General features: G+C 53.3%; 3 long non-coding RNA genes across 14 annotated transcripts; all 3 read left to right on the top strand.

Moving 5' to 3' along the window:
• Window positions 1–7,559: 7,559 nt before the first annotated feature.
• On the top strand, window positions 7,560–11,001 carry LOC121066425. 11 transcript variants are annotated; one of them, XR_005817765.1, is made up of 8 exons: window positions 7,560–7,712; window positions 7,795–7,993; window positions 8,084–8,220; window positions 8,354–9,098; window positions 9,304–9,345; window positions 9,429–9,482; window positions 9,583–9,677; window positions 10,778–11,001. It is a non-coding gene; the product is annotated as an uncharacterized LOC121066425 (long non-coding RNA). The 11 variants fall into 11 exon arrangements; XR_005817770.1 differs by lacking the exon at window positions 7,795–7,993 and having other exon boundaries at window positions 7,702–7,712; XR_005817766.1 differs by lacking the exon at window positions 7,560–7,712 and having other exon boundaries at window positions 7,763–7,993; window positions 10,781–11,001.
• Window positions 11,002–11,014: 13 nt separating this feature from the next.
• On the top strand, window positions 11,015–11,901 carry LOC121066426. Of its 2 annotated transcripts, XR_005817776.1 has the most exons (3): window positions 11,047–11,061; window positions 11,311–11,544; window positions 11,721–11,901. It is a non-coding gene; the product is annotated as an uncharacterized LOC121066426 (long non-coding RNA). The 2 variants fall into 2 exon arrangements; XR_005817775.1 differs by having other exon boundaries at window positions 11,015–11,544.
• A 558-nt stretch (window positions 11,902–12,459) lies between these two features.
• On the top strand, window positions 12,460–13,774 carry LOC121066424. Its single transcript, XR_005817763.1, has 2 exons — window positions 12,460–12,761; window positions 13,214–13,774. It is a non-coding gene; the product is annotated as an uncharacterized LOC121066424 (long non-coding RNA).
• Window positions 13,775–14,308: the final 534 nt, after the last annotated feature.

Below are 14,308 nucleotides of genomic sequence, written 5' to 3'. Positions count from 1 at the left end.
TTCCTGAGACAGGTGTTGTAGAGGAAAAAGGTTGTGTGGCGTGGCAGTTCCTGATGGCAGTCTTCCTCTGTAGGTGAAGAGGTGCCTGAAGCCCCATCCCGTGTAGCCTGAAATGCTGTGTCTGTGTTTGGCTTGGGGTTGCACCTTGGTGAGTGTAGGGATGGGTTTTAAGTCAGTGCGGCAGAGGGTCAGGATCCAGTGTCCTGTAGTGTGTTTTGACCCATCAGCCTTGCCTTTTGGTTTTCAGATAGCCTACTCAAGTACATGATTTATGCTGCGAGTGACATTATTACATGGAATTGATCTTTTTTTTGTGTGTGTAATCTGTTATGCTCCTAGATTATTCTTCCTGTATAAAACAACGGTTTGAGCTACTTGCAGTTGGAAAAAAATTCAGTTACTTGCTTGGTCAGATTGTCCTTTCAATATTCAAAGCTGCAGCAAAAGCATGGGGATTGTTGCTTCTAGAGAAACACCAGTTCTCTTGTCTGCAGTCTGCATGCTGTTGAGCTAAGCTAGAAAAAAAAAACAAAAACAAAACAGCTGCCGCTCCTCCTGCTCTCTTTCTACTTTCTTGTTTTTTGCCCCTCCCCTTTCCCAGGTGATTGGGTTTGGGTGCTGGGCGGGGCCAAATGGTATATGAGCCCCAGGTATGCCATTAGAGAGCTCATTCTGCCTGGGTTGCTCTTTGGGGTAAGTGGTTTGTTTTTCCTTCAGTCAGTTGCAGGGTTCTTCGGGCAGGTTGGAGTCTATGGATTTCTAGATTAAGTGCTTGGAAATCACTTACTAGAGGGATATTTAGCAGAGGTTGCTGGCTCACTTGTTTTTGGGTTGGTGGGGTACGCTTGTGTTTTTGGGTTCTATTTTAATCTCTAGATGTATCAAGCCACTTGTGTAACTCTCCAGAGGACTGAAAAGAGCTTGAGTACAGATTTCAAGAGGCTTGACCACATAGGTGCAGTATTACTAAGAGACTGAGCAGGGTTGTATCGGAGTTACCTTTGTCATCTGTAAAGGGTAAGTCTGTGATTACCCCTGCCGGGGCTGCTGTGTGTGCATGGCTTTTTGGCATTTGTGGAGCTCAGTTTTTTTTTTTTTTTTTTTTGTGTGTGTATGTTCTTACTTTTTTTTTTTTTTTTGAGGGCCAACTAGCGTGTGTGCTGAGCGTGGTTGGCAGGAGGAGGTGGGGAGTTGTCTGGCAGGGAGCTGTTCAGGACTGGTAGGTTCGGTTTCTAGGGGAGTGTGGCATCCTTCCTGTGCGATGCTACTGATTGTTGGGCAGGAACGTTCCAACTCGTGTGTCTTAAACAATGTAGCTTGTGCCGAGTGTGTTGTGAGGCCCGGGCAGAGTTTGCCTTGGCGCTGTGAGCAAAGAATCTCAGTTAGAGCTAACAAGCAGCTGAGGTAAAGGAGCCTGGAAGAGAGAGGTATTGCAGCAGGTATGCTGTGGCTGCGAGGTGCCTCAGGGTGTGCTTTTTCTCTTGTCTCTGAAGGTGCCTAGTGCAGTCTTGGACAGGGAAATCCCCGTGTCACGGAGCAGTGAGGGAAGGTGAGAGTGTTGTCAGCCTAGTCGTCCCTTATCCGAAGTGAAGGGAAGACATTCAGGTGTTTCCCTCTGATCTGTTAGAGTAAACCAACCTAGTAGTAGGTGCCTGCATTGCATGAACTCTTCTTCAGGTGAGCTTTTCCGGGCCGCTCCTGCGGCGCCGCCGGACGCTTTTGGCGCGGCGCCGCCCGGGCCGCTTTGGCGCGGCGCCGCCCGGGCCGCTTTTGGCGCGGCGCCGCCCGGGCCGCTTTTGGCGCGGCGCCGCCCGGGCCGCTTTTGGCGCGGCGCCGCCCGGGCCGCTTTTGGCGCGGCGCCGCCCGGGCCGCTTTTGGCGCGGCGCCGCCCGGGCCGCTTTTGGCGCGGCGCCGCCCGGGCCGCTTTTGGCGCGGCGCCGCCCGGGCCGCTTTTGGCGCGGCGCCGCCCGGGCCGCTTTTGGCGCGGCGCCGCCCGGGCCGCTTTTGGCGCGGCGCCGCCCGGGCCGCTTTTGGCGCGGCGCCGCCCGGGCCGCTTTTGGCGCGGCGCCGCCCGGGCCGCTTTTGGCGCGGCGCCGCCCGGGCCGCTTTTGGCGCGGCGCCGCCCGGGCCGCTTTTGGCGCGGCGCCGCCCGGGCCGCTTTTGGCGCGGCGCCGCCCGGGCCGCTTTTGGCGCGGCGCCGCCCGGGCCGCTTTTGGCGCGGCGCCGCCCGGGCCGCTTTTGGCGCGGCGCCGCCCGGGCCGCTTTTGGCGCGGCGCCGCCCGGGCCGCTTTTGGCGCGGCGCCGCCCGGGCCGCTTTTGGCGCGGCGCCGCCCGGGCCGCTTTTGGCGCGGCGCCGCCCGGGCCGCTTTTGGCGCGGCGCCGCCCGGGCCGCTTTTGGCGCGGCGCCGCCCGGGCCGCTTTTGGCGCGGCGCCGCCCGGGCCGCTTTTGGCGCGGCGCCGCCCGGGCCGCTTTTGGCGCGGCGCCGCCCGGGCCGCTTTTGGCGCGGCGCCGCCCGGGCCGCTTTTGGCGCGGCGCCGCCCGGGCCGCTTTTGGCGCGGCGCCGCCCGGGCCGCTTTTGGCGCGGCGCCGCCCGGGCCGCTTTTGGCGCGGCGCCGCCCGGGCCGCTTTTGGCGCGGCGCCGCCCGGGCCGCTTTTGGCGCGGCGCCGCCCGGGCCGCTTTTGGCGCGGCGCCGCCCGGGCCGCTTTTGGCGCGGCGCCGCCCGGGCCGCTTTTGGCGCGGCGCCGCCCGGGCCGCTTTTGGCGCGGCGCCGCCCGGGCCGCTTTTGGCGCGGCGCCGCCCGGGCCGCTTGTGGCGCGGCGCCGCCCGGGCCGCTTTTGGCGCGGCGCCGCCCGGGCCGCTTTTGGCGCGGCGCCGCCCGGGCCGCTTTTGGCGCGGCGCCGCCCGGGCCGCTTTTGGCGCGGCGCCGCCCGGGCCGCTTTTGGCGCGGCGCCGCCCGGGCCGCTTTTGGCGCGGCGCCGCCCGGGCCGCTTTTGGCGCGGCGCCGCCCGGGCCGCTTTTGGCGCGGCGCCGCCCGGGCCGCTTTTGGCGCGGCGCCGCCCGGGCCGCTTTTGGCGCGGCGCCGCCCGGGCCGCTTTTGGCGCGGCGCCGCCCGGGCCGCTTTTGGCGCGGCGCCGCCCGGGCCGCTTTTGGCGCGGCGCCGCCCGGGCCGCTTTTGGCGCGGCGCCGCCCGGGCCGCTTTTGGCGCGGCGCCGCCCGGGCCGCTTTTGGCGCGGCGCCGCCCGGGCCGCTTTATCTCAGATTGAGCTAACGAGCAGCTGAGGTAAAGGAGCTGGGAAGAGGGAGGTATTGCAGCAGGTATGCTGTGCCTATGAGGTGCCTCAGGGTGTGCTTTTTCTCTTGTCTCTGAAGGTGCCTAGTGCAGTCTTGGACAGGGAAATTCTAGTGTCACGGAGCAGTGAGGGAAGGTGAGAGTGTTGTCAGCCTAGTCGTCCCTTATCCGAAGCGAAGGGAAGACATTCAGGTGTTTCCTTCTGAGGGTCTGAGGTGAGGCTGTTTGGGACAGAGGAGCAGTGTGGCAGGTGGTCGCTTGCAAGCACAGTGGTCATTTTGTCCTTTAGCATTCGCAGGTGGCGTGGGTGATGCTGGCTGTTCCTTTCGAGCTTGGATCTAACTTCCAGGTACAGAGGCAAGTGGACTGCTGTTTTGAAATGATAACATTAAATATGGGGTCACTTATGTTGTTGAGGGATGGGTGCTAACGCTGGCAGCTGAATGTTTATCTTCTGTGTTTTCCTTTGTTCAGGCTGAAACGCAGTGTGCAGTACAGGACATCAAGACCCGAGCTATCTCTGGAGTGACTCTGGTGAGTGAACAGAGGTAGCTGTTATTTTTGGCTGTGGCTGTGACTGCAGTTATTTTACTATATGAAATAGAGTAAAATTCCAGTTTCTCTTTTAGAGGTGCTCTAGGTGGCTTCAGAGAACGGGTGGAAGCATCTGCCATGTGGGGTAGGTAAGCAACTGAGGTAAAGGAGTAGATGAGGAGTAACTGTCCTAAGGGTGCTGTGGCTTTTGCTGCTGTGGTTGCTTTCTCTTCTGTTCATCAGGTGCCACAGGCAAGGTGGGCTGTGATAGTGTTTAGAATAGGAGCAAAGCAGGTCACTTGAATGCTGTTTGGTTCCTGAGACAGGTGTTGTAGAGGAGAAAAGCTTTCAATATTCAAAGCTGAAGCAAAAATAAATAAACCACAGCTGCTGCTTCTCCTCTTTCTACTTTCTTGTGCTTTGCCCCTCCTTTTCACCTTTCCCAGGTGATTGGGTTTGGGTGCTGGGCAGGGCCAAATGGTATATGAGCCCCAGGCATGCCATCAGAGAGCTCATTCTGCCTGGGCTGCACTTTGGGGTAAGTGCTTTGGTTTTCCTTCAGTCAGTTGCAGGGGTCTTTAGGTGGGTCAGAGTCTGTGGACTGATGGGTTTCCAAGTAGAGAGCAGTAAGCCCATCTTTTTGAGGTAACAACTAGTAGGATCTGTTAGAGTAAACCAATCTAGTAATAGGTGCCTGTATTGCATGCAGCTCTTCTTCAGGTGAGTAATTGTTACAGCATGTTTACGGATAGGATGGCAATGTTACTTTGTGTGTTTGCTTTGTGGTTCGGGTTCCCTTATGATTTTGGCAGAATTAAGGCAAATATTATCAAAGTTATAACGTTGGTGGCAAAGTGATGGAGCAGGGTTTAGGAGATAAGTATCATCGAAGCTCCCTGTGTAAGCATGTATCTGAAAACAGCAGCAGTAGGCGTGTAAGGTGTAGTCTTTTTCAGGGTTAGGGACAGTTTGTTCTATTTTTGGAGCTCTTGCCTGCGGTTTGGCTGGCTGTAGAGTCTTTAGACCTTGCAGCCTTGTAGATGTGAAGTGCTTGGAATTCACGTAATAGAGGTATGTTTAGGAGGTGTTGCCGGCTAACTTGTTTTTGGGAAATGGTGGGGTATGCTTCCTTTTTATTTGAGTTATCTTTTAATCTCTAGATATATCAAGGCATTTGCGTAACTGTCCAGAGGCCTCACAAAGAGCTTCAGTATGCATCGCAAGGGGCTTGACCGCATAAGCGCAGTATTACGGAGAGACTGAGCAGGGTCACCTTTTTCATCTGTAAAGGATAAGTGTGTGATTACCCCTGTTGGGGCTGCTGTGCATTCATAGCCTTTTGGCATTTGTGGACCTGAGGGTGTTTTTTTATTTTTCTGGCTCTCGTCTCTGTGTTTGAGTCCTCTGCGAGGAGCTGTACTGTTGCTTGTCCATCACGGATATGACCTTCTTGTAGCCCAGGGCATGGGCATGGACACTTGAATGAGGCATGAGGGTGAGTGGACGGCAGTGTGAGCCCTGAGTTGGTCAGTGGATTGTGTTAGTGTGCTTTGCCTGTTGGGCAGGCTTTGGAAGCACCTTGCGACAGCAGAGTACATCTCCTGCCACGTTCCTGTGGCGCGCCAGGCGTCAGCGGTTCCAGTTCGTGAAATGCTGGAGATGCTCGGAGAGCAAGAGGAGCTGGGAGCGTGATGCATCAAATTGGTATGTTAGGTGAGCGAAGCGGTGGTACTGGGTTGGGGAATGTGGGTCTGGGGCTTCTTGGCTGTTGGGGCAGGGGAGGGAAGAAGAGGAGTTGGGTATAGACTGTTTTGTGGGTTGTCACATTTGTTTGTTCTTTCTCCTTGGTCTAAGCTACGTGACCTTGGCTCAGCACAGTAAATGGAAGCGCTAAGCCTGGATCGGGAAGGTGAGTGGAGAAAAGTTGGAAAAAGGGCATTGGTTTTGGTTTGGTAGTCTATTTGTCCCACCTCTGGGTGAGTCCTTTTTTCCGGGGACGAAGAAGATACTGGGAACATCCTAGTTGGCCTCTGTGGTCCACCTTGAGGATGGATTCAGACCCCTGAGAATTAAGTCCAGGGGCAAATACTGTGTGTTTGGGGGTGGTTGGCAGGGGAAGGCGGGCAGTTGTCTAGTGTTTGTCTGTCTGACTTCAATAGCAGAGCAGGTCAGTGGACTACTGTTTTGTTTTTGAAGTGGGTGTTTCAGTGGAAGAAGTTTGGCTGGTGTGCCAGTGCCTGATGGCACTTCATTTCTGCGGGTGAAGAGGAGCCTCATGCCAGAAGCAATGTCCTGGCTAGCCTTTGTGTTCCTTGATGAGAATGGAACCTGCCTCCCATCATTCCCAAGCTAAGTTGGGGGGCAAGTGCTATGTTTGCTTTTGGGTTTTGAATGCACACACAGGGCGAGGGTCTGTGCTTTTAAGTCATTGCAGTGGATGGGGCCTTTTAGGATTGATCACGGTCAGACAGAGTGTGTGTGGGGGGTGGGATTCTGTCAGGTACAGCTTGAGCACGTGCCAGGCAGGGCAGTTCCAGCTTGGTGTCTGTGTTCTGTGTTGTCTGTGCTGTGCTGTTGCTCTTGGTGCTTGGCGGGCCCTGGGGAAGCCATCCTGAGGGTGTTGAACACTTGACCTCACTGGAATAATGTTGATGCTCAATTGGAAGCTGAGCATTTCTTGTCTTGCAGTGGGAGCCTAAAGAGATCATTTCTTCTGTGCATGTAATTTTTTTTGTATCAAATGTTTCTTGATGTGATCATATGTTACGTGCTCCTCAGGTCTTGATATCCTCATTGCCTTCTTCCACTGGATAGATTAGATGGGCAACTTGGTAGCCACACCAAAGGTCCTAAATGCTTGTTTCATCATTGTAGGGATGATCTGAGCACTTCTTGACTGGCAGTCGCAGTTTAAAGCGCAGACATGTTTCAGGTCTTGTGCATCATATTCAGGTTCAGATCGCACCTGTTTCCATCCTCACTCTTGCAGAAGTCATCTGGGTCGCATCAGGAGCTCTTGCTTGAGAGTTCATTTCCGAAGCATTCTTCTTATGGGGTTTGCACTCCCCATCCTTCTGGTCTCTTGTCTTAAAGGCAGGCTTTTTATGCCTCCATCATCCCAGTTCTGGCAGTTGCTTCCAGTCGCATGTTGTGACATTTGAGTCTCTCCTTGGGTCTGCTGCAGAGCACCTGTTCTGACTTGCTGTCGCTGTAGGGCTTCCCTCTGGGAGTCTTTTTTTTTTTTTGCGCCTTGTGTTCTGTGTTTTGTTCGTAATGTTTGTAGCGTGCCTGTGTGTGTGTGTTTGGCCTGGAGCTGTCCTGCCTGGCAGTTAGTGATGGTAGCTAACGTGGCGGTCCATCGGTGTACTAATGCATTGTCCGGACTGTTTTGGCAAAGACATCCGGTCTGCCTCTGGGCACGTACTGAAGGGCAGCTGGCACAGAGTCACCTCAGTGGTGTTTGGCAGATGCGGAGGGGGAGACTCGAGCTGCTTGCAAGCAGCTATTTGCATAGTGCTTGAATAGTGCTAGAGGAGAGGTCTGTCGTTGAATCTTGAAGACTTGCAGATGTGGAGTGTGTGTTTTTCTTTTTTTTCTCTCCAGTCCTAGATAAACCTTAGGAGGAACCGGTCAAAGGAAAGAGCTCCTTCTGGAGCTGTCAAGCTCTCGTTTGGCAGCTTGGTGACTGGCTTGGTCTACTTCCGAGGTGCCGAGGCAAGTTGTCTGCCGTTTTGAAACGGTAACATTGGCAATGGGGTCCCTTGTGTTGTTGAGGGATGGGTGCTAATGCTGACAGCTGAATGATTATCTTCTGACTGTTTTCATTTGTTAAAGCTTAAACGCAGTGTACAACACAGGACTTCACGACCAGAGCCGCTTTTGGCAAGGTGAGCGATGAACAGATGGAGCAGTTATAGTTGGGTTGCGGTTCTCACTGTCACTCTAAGTGTCCCCTCTTTTCTGGTTTAGAGGTGTTGTAGCTGGCTTAAGAGGGTAGATGGAAGCATCTGCCTCGGGGTAGGTAAGCGGGTAGAGGTAAGGCAGCAGATGAGAGTAACTGTCCTAGCTGTGCTGTGGCTTTGGATGCTGCCTCGGCCTATGCTTTTCTTCCTCTTTGACAGGTGTCTCACAGAGGTTCAAAGGAGCAAACTGCATTCTGAAGAGCTGCGTAAGTAGGGCGGCTCATCATGAGCTGGGTTGGAGCGGAATGGCCAAGTAGCGTGAGGTGACTCTGAAGGGTCTCTGTCTTGCTTTGCAGGTGCCATGGCAGGCTTTCCACACAAGTGGCTGAGGACTTGAGATGAGACCAGAGAGTGATAAGGAGCAGCACGTGCAGGGATGGTTTCCAAGCGCTGCGGTTGCTTTCTCTTCTGTTTATCAGGTGCCACAGGCAAGGTGGGCTATAACATCAGTCTTTAGAATTGGAGCAAAGGAGATCACTTGCATGCCGCCGGGCATCTGAGAAGGGTGTTTTAACAGGAAAAGTTTGTCTGGCGTGGCGGTGTCTGATTGCGGTGTGTTTCCGCAGGTGAAGAGGTGCCTGGAGCCCCATGTCATCTAGCCTGCGTGTGCCTTGAGGATGAAGCCTGCTTTCCAGCAGTCCCTAAAGCTAAGTTTGGCCTGAAATGCCCTGTCTGTGTCTTGGGTGGGGTTGTACCTTGGTGTCTGTGTGATGTGTGCATGGGGATGGCTTTTAAATCAGTGCAGCAGAGGAACAGAATCCAGTAACAACTGGGTGAAGAGGCCCTGGGTTCATCCTTTTCAGCCTAGTGTGTGCCAGGCAGGGCAGTTCCAGCATGTGTTCTATGGTGTATGTTTGTTTCTGTGTACTAGAGTATCCATTTATCAGGTCTTGTTCCCATAGTTCTTGGCTTCTGCGGTGCTTGCTGAGCACCGTATCATGGGTCTTAAATGTATTGTCAGGTTGGCACGGGACTAGTAATGAAGTGTTTCTTGTCTTTCATTGGGACTTTAAAAGGCTGATCTCTCTCCAGAGCTTGATGTAGTCTACGTTTCTTGATGGCGGCCATCATGGCCCTCAGTCTTGGGCTTGTGTATGTTCATGTACGGTTTGGGAGCCTGGCTCCATGTGGTTTGGGGTCCCAGTTCTGTGGTTTTGGACTACTGTTTCTGGTTTGGGGGGGCGGGTGTGGGTGGCTCTCTGTGTGGTGCTGCCTTGGCCTGCCCCGCCGCCGTGTGGTACCGCCCCGGCCAAGTTGGAGCATGTGAGCAGCTGAAGAAAAAGAGCTAGCGAAAGAGAGGTATTGCAGCAGGTAGGCTGTGCCTGTGAGGTGCCTGAGGATCTGCCTTTTCTTTTTTTTTTTTCTTTTGTGGGTGCTTCCTGCAGTCTTGGAGAGGTGAATCCCCACATCGTGGAGCGCTGAGAAAAGGCGAGAGGGTCGTCAGCCCAGTCAGTGTCCCTAAGCAATGACCCCTAAGGCGGCAAGTCTTTGAGGTGTTTCCCCTCTGTTTTAGTAGGTGCTGTGGCAGGCCTTCCTCAGAATCTGCTGAGGGTCTGAGGTGAAGCTGGGTGGGATAGAGGAGCAGTGTGGCGGGTGATTACTTGAGAACACAACAATCATTTTATCCCTTTGTTTTTCCAGGTGGTGTGGGTGATGCCGGCTGTACTGTTGGAGCTTGGACTCAGAGAGGAATGGGTGAGCACAACCGTATGTTGCTTCAGTGATAGTCAGCATTGCGGAGGAGGTGGGCATCAGGGCCGGTGTGCTAGTGAATGCTGGTACGCTGTTTTTGCAGATGATGATAAGCCTGGCAATGGGCTAAGATGTCTGTCAGTGGCTGTGCATTTCTTGAGGTGGAGGGAATTTACCATCCAGCAATCTGAGAGCTAAGTTGAGGGGCACCTGGTATTTGCATGTGTGGAGTGGCTGATGGGAGCTGGGAGCCAGAGCAGCATGGAGCCAGCTGGCTGAATATACTTGGTGCCACTGTGAGGGTGGTTCAGGCTGGGTCACCTTTAGGCTGCGTGAGGCTGGGTCACCGGGCTAATAGAAGGAGCAGGGGGTATTTTGTAGTGTGAGTGTATGCGCCAGGCAGGACAGTTCCCATCTGTCCATCTGTCTTGTAGTGCTGCTTCTGCAGCGTGTGTTCTGTGTTATGCGCTCCTCGGGTCTCGATATCCTCCTTGCCTCTTGCACTGGACTGACTAGACTGGCAACTTGGTAGCGGCGCCAAAGGTCCTAAACGCTTGTTTTGTCATCGTGGGTCTGATCCGAGCACTTCTTGTCTTGCAGTTGCAGGCTAAAGTGCAGATCTGTTTCAGGTCTTGTGCATCATATTCAGTTTCAGATCGCATCTGTTTCCATCCTCACTCTTGCAGAAGTCATCTGGGTTGCATCAGGAGCTCTTGCTTGGGAGTTCATTTCCGAAGCATTTTTCTTATGGGGTTTGCACTCCCCATCCTTCTGGTCTCTTGTCTTAAAGGCAGGCTTTTTATGCCTCCATCATCCCAGTTCTGGCAGTTGCTTCCAGTCACATGTTGTGACATTTGAGTCTCTCCTTGGGTCTGCTGCAGAGCACCTGTTCTGACTTGCTGTCGCTGTAGGGCTTCCCTCTGGGAGTCATTTTTGTTTTTGCGCCTTGTGTTCTGTGTTTTGTTCGTAATGTTTGTAGCGTGCCTGTGTGTGTGTTTGGCCTGGAGCTGTCCTGCCTGGCAGTTAGTGATGGTAGCTAACGTGGCGGTCCATCGGTGTACTAATGCATTGTCCGGACTGTTTTGGCAAAGACATCCGGTCTGCCTCTGGGCACGTACTGAAGGGCAGCTGGCACAGAGTCATCTCAGTGGTGTTTGGCAGATGTGGAGGGGGAGACTCGAGCTGCTTGCGAGCAGCTGTTTGCATAGTGCTTGAACAGTGTGCTGGAGGAGGTCTGTTGAATCTTGAAGGCTCGCAGATATGTGGTTTTGAATTTTTTCTTTCTTTCCCCACCCCAGTAGAGGGTAAACCTTAGGAGGAACCGGTCACAGGAAAGAGCTCCTTCTGGAACTGTCAAGCACTTGGTAGGCAACCCGGTGACTGGCTTGATCTACTTTCCAGATGCTGAGGCAAGGGGGCTGCTGTTTTGAAATGATAAAATTAGAAATGGGGTCCCTTGTGTTGTTGAGGGATGGGTGTTAATGCTGACAGCTGAATGATTATCTTCTGACTGTTTTCATTTGTTAAAACTGAAACACAGTGTACAACACAGGACTTCATGACCGGAGCTGCTTTTGGCAAGGTGAGCGATGAACAGATGTAGCAGTTATTTTAGGGTTGCTGTTGTCACTGCACTTACTTAACTACACAAAATACAGTTAAAGTCCTGTTTATATTCCAGAGGTGTTGTAGCTGGCTTAAGAGAGCAGATGGAAGCATCTGCCTCGGGCAGGTGAGGGGGCAGAGTAAGGGAGCAGATGAGAGTACCTGTCCTAGCTGTGCTGTGGCTTTGGATGCTGCCGCGGCCTATGCTTTTCTTTTTCTTTCGCAGGTGCCTTGCACAGAGTCAGAGGGGACAAGCTGCACTCCTGAAGAGCAGCACGAGAAGGGCAGGCTGGTCGTGAGTGGGGTTGGAGCAGAATGGCCAAGTAGCGCAAGGTGACTGCGAAGGGTATCCATCTTGCTTTGCAGGTGCCATGGCAGGCTCTCCACACAAGTGGCTGAGGAGTTGAGAAGAGGTTACAGAGCATCAAGGAGCAGCACGTGCAGTGATGGCTTCCAAATGGTATGGTCGTTTTCTCTTCCGTTTATCAGGTGCCACAGGCAAGGTGGGCTGTGACATTAGTCTTCAGAATCGGAGCAAAGCAGGTCACATGACTGCTGCAGGGCATCTGAGAAGGGTGTTTTAACAGCAAAAGCTTGTCTGGCATGGCAGTGCCTGATGGCAATGTGTTTCCACAGGTGAAGAGGTGCCTGAAGCCCCATCCTGTCTAGCCTGCGCACACCTCGCTAAGAATGAAAGCTGCTTTCCAGTAATTCAGACAGCCAAGTTACGTCTCAGCCTCGAGCATCTGGGGACTGTGCCTGTGCTTTTGGGCCTGTCTGTAGCATTTGGCACCTGCATTAATACTTTCTTGGCATACGTGCAGGCTTCTGGGGCCTGTGTCTTGGGGGGAGGGTTGGGGCCAGTGTCTGGGGGGGGGGTGTGGAGCTGCTTGCACACCTTTTGGGGCTTGCATCTGGGGGGGGGGTTGGGAGCTGCTTGTACACCTTTTGGGGCTTGCATCTGGGGGGTTGGTTGGGAGCTGTTTGTACACAGTAGGGGCTTGAGTTTGGGGGGGTGTTGGGAGCTCCTTGTACAATGTAGGGATCTCCATCTGGAGGGGGTTGGGAGCTGCTTGTACACCTTTTGGGGCTTGCATCTGGGGGGGTGGTTGGGAGCTGCTTCTACACCTTTGCGGTCTGCAGCTGGGGGGAGGTGAGAGGTGCTTGTCTACTGTAGGTGCCCATGTTGGGGGAGTTGGGAGCTGCTTGTACATTGTAGGGGCCTGCAGCTGGGAGGGGTTGTGAGTTGCTTGTAGATGCTAGGGGCTTCCCTCTGTGGGGCTTTGGGGCCTGCCTCTGGGGGGGGGTGTTGGGAGCTGCTTGCACACCCTTGGGGCCTGCCTCTGGGGGTGCTTGGTGTCTGCATCTGGGGAGGGGGGCGTTTCAGTTCATGGGGGGGGGGTTGGGAGCTGCTTGTGGACAGTTGGGGTCTGCATCAAGGTATGGTTGGGGCCTGCGTCTGGGGGTGGTTTGGGGCCTGCTCGTAGACTTCTGCAGCCTGCGTCTCGTGTTTGGGGGCTTTTCTGTAGCGTTTGGGGCCTGCATTTTGGCTTTGGGATGTGCTTGGGGCCTGCGTCTGGGGCTTTTCTGTAGCATTTTGGTCGCATGTTTGTGATTTGGGGTCTGTATCCAGGGTTTTGCCTTTTTGTAGTTTTCAGCTTTGTGTCTGTTTCTTTGGTTGTGTAAGGAATGGTCCAGCAATTCGTGCCACTAAGGGATTTGAAGGGTTAACATTGAGGCCTGGGTTTAGGTGATAAGAGAACAAAGGGATTTCTTTAGAGAAAAACTGCTGACTCTGCACGGACGTGCAGTAACTTCTGACATCCGGCCAAGAGACCACCAGATAAGGAGGAGCCTCCCGTCCGAGCGGCCCCCGAGAGACTACCAGAGACTGATAAGCAGGCGCCCTTGGGAGGACTTTGGATTCAGGAAACCAATTCTAATAACCCTGCCTCTTTTTGAAGTAGTAATAAATATGAAGTAGCCTAGGAGTATAAAAAATCAGCCGTCTTACCTAACGGGTATGCGTCTTGGTGGAGCAGAGATTCCCAGCGCACCCAGCGCTGTTTGCTTGCCTCTATTCGTTTAATAAACTGTAAACTTTGATTGCAGACCTGTTTGGGACTCAGTCATTTATAACAGTTGTCTGGGGTTAGGGGCAGTTTGGGGTTTGGATCATTAGTGTCATTAGCGTTGGGGGGTTGATATGAAGGGTTAGGGTTGTGGTTAGAGTTGTTAGGGTTAAAGGGAATAAGGATTTTAGGGTAAGGGGATCAAGGTTGTGGGAATAAAAATGTTTTGCACAGAGTTACATCGTGTAGAGGGAAGGAAGGTGGTATTGAGATATGCTTGCAGTGATAAGAAAGCTTAACAGACAACCTTGTAAAATGCAGACAACCACAATCCTTAGAGCAATTGGGTGGAAATCACAGTGTAAGAAACATACCCACCTCAAAGAGGAAAACAGTCAAGAAAAAAGAAAATTGACTTGTAACACGCCAGCAGCTGTGTGTTTTCTGTGAAGCACCGGCTAGATTGCGAACCTGGATTACCCAGACAATGGGGAAACTGGGAGGGTCCCGATCATCGAGAGGAAAAAAAAATTTATATGAACTATGTTATGGAACTAGTAGGTGGCTTGTGGGACGCCTGCCATTGCAATCGTGAATAAAAATGCTACTTCACTGAGATCCTTGCCTGAGCCTATGTTATTGGTTACAGAGTGTTTCTAACAAGGTGTTAGGGTTTTAAGGTTCAGGGCTAAGGCAGTAGGGTTGGGTTTCAGGGTTAGGGTTTTCAGGGTTTAGGGTTAGGATTTTAAGGTTGTTAGGGTTGGAGTTTTAATAGTTAGGGTTTGGGGGGGGTTAGTGTGTTAGGGCTTCAGAGTTTTTTGGGCTTTAGTGGTGATAGGGTTTTTAGGGTTAGGGTCTTAGGGTTTTATTTGTGGTCAGGTATTTAGGGTTAGGGTTTTAAGGTTTTAATTTTTTTTTCAGGTTAAGGTCTCCAGGGTTAGGGTTTTGAGGGTCTTAAGTTTTTGGGTTAGGGGTTTTAGGCATAGGTCTTTATAGGTTTAGTGTGGTAAATTTTATTGGGTTAGGGCTGTATGGTTTCGTAGGGTTTTTAGGGTTAGGGATTCTAGGGTTAGGTTCAGGGGTTATGGTTAGATCAGCGGGGGCCTTAGGGTTAGGGGTGAGGGTTGATAGGGGTTAGGCCTAATATTAGGG

Source organism: Cygnus olor, chromosome 2 (assembly GCF_009769625.2).
Source record: "Cygnus olor isolate bCygOlo1 chromosome 2, bCygOlo1.pri.v2, whole genome shotgun sequence".
NCBI classification, from domain to species: domain Eukaryota; kingdom Metazoa; phylum Chordata; class Aves; order Anseriformes; family Anatidae; genus Cygnus; species Cygnus olor.
The sequence above is the reverse complement of the archived record's forward strand: the minus strand, read 5'-3'. Positions and strand labels throughout refer to the sequence as shown.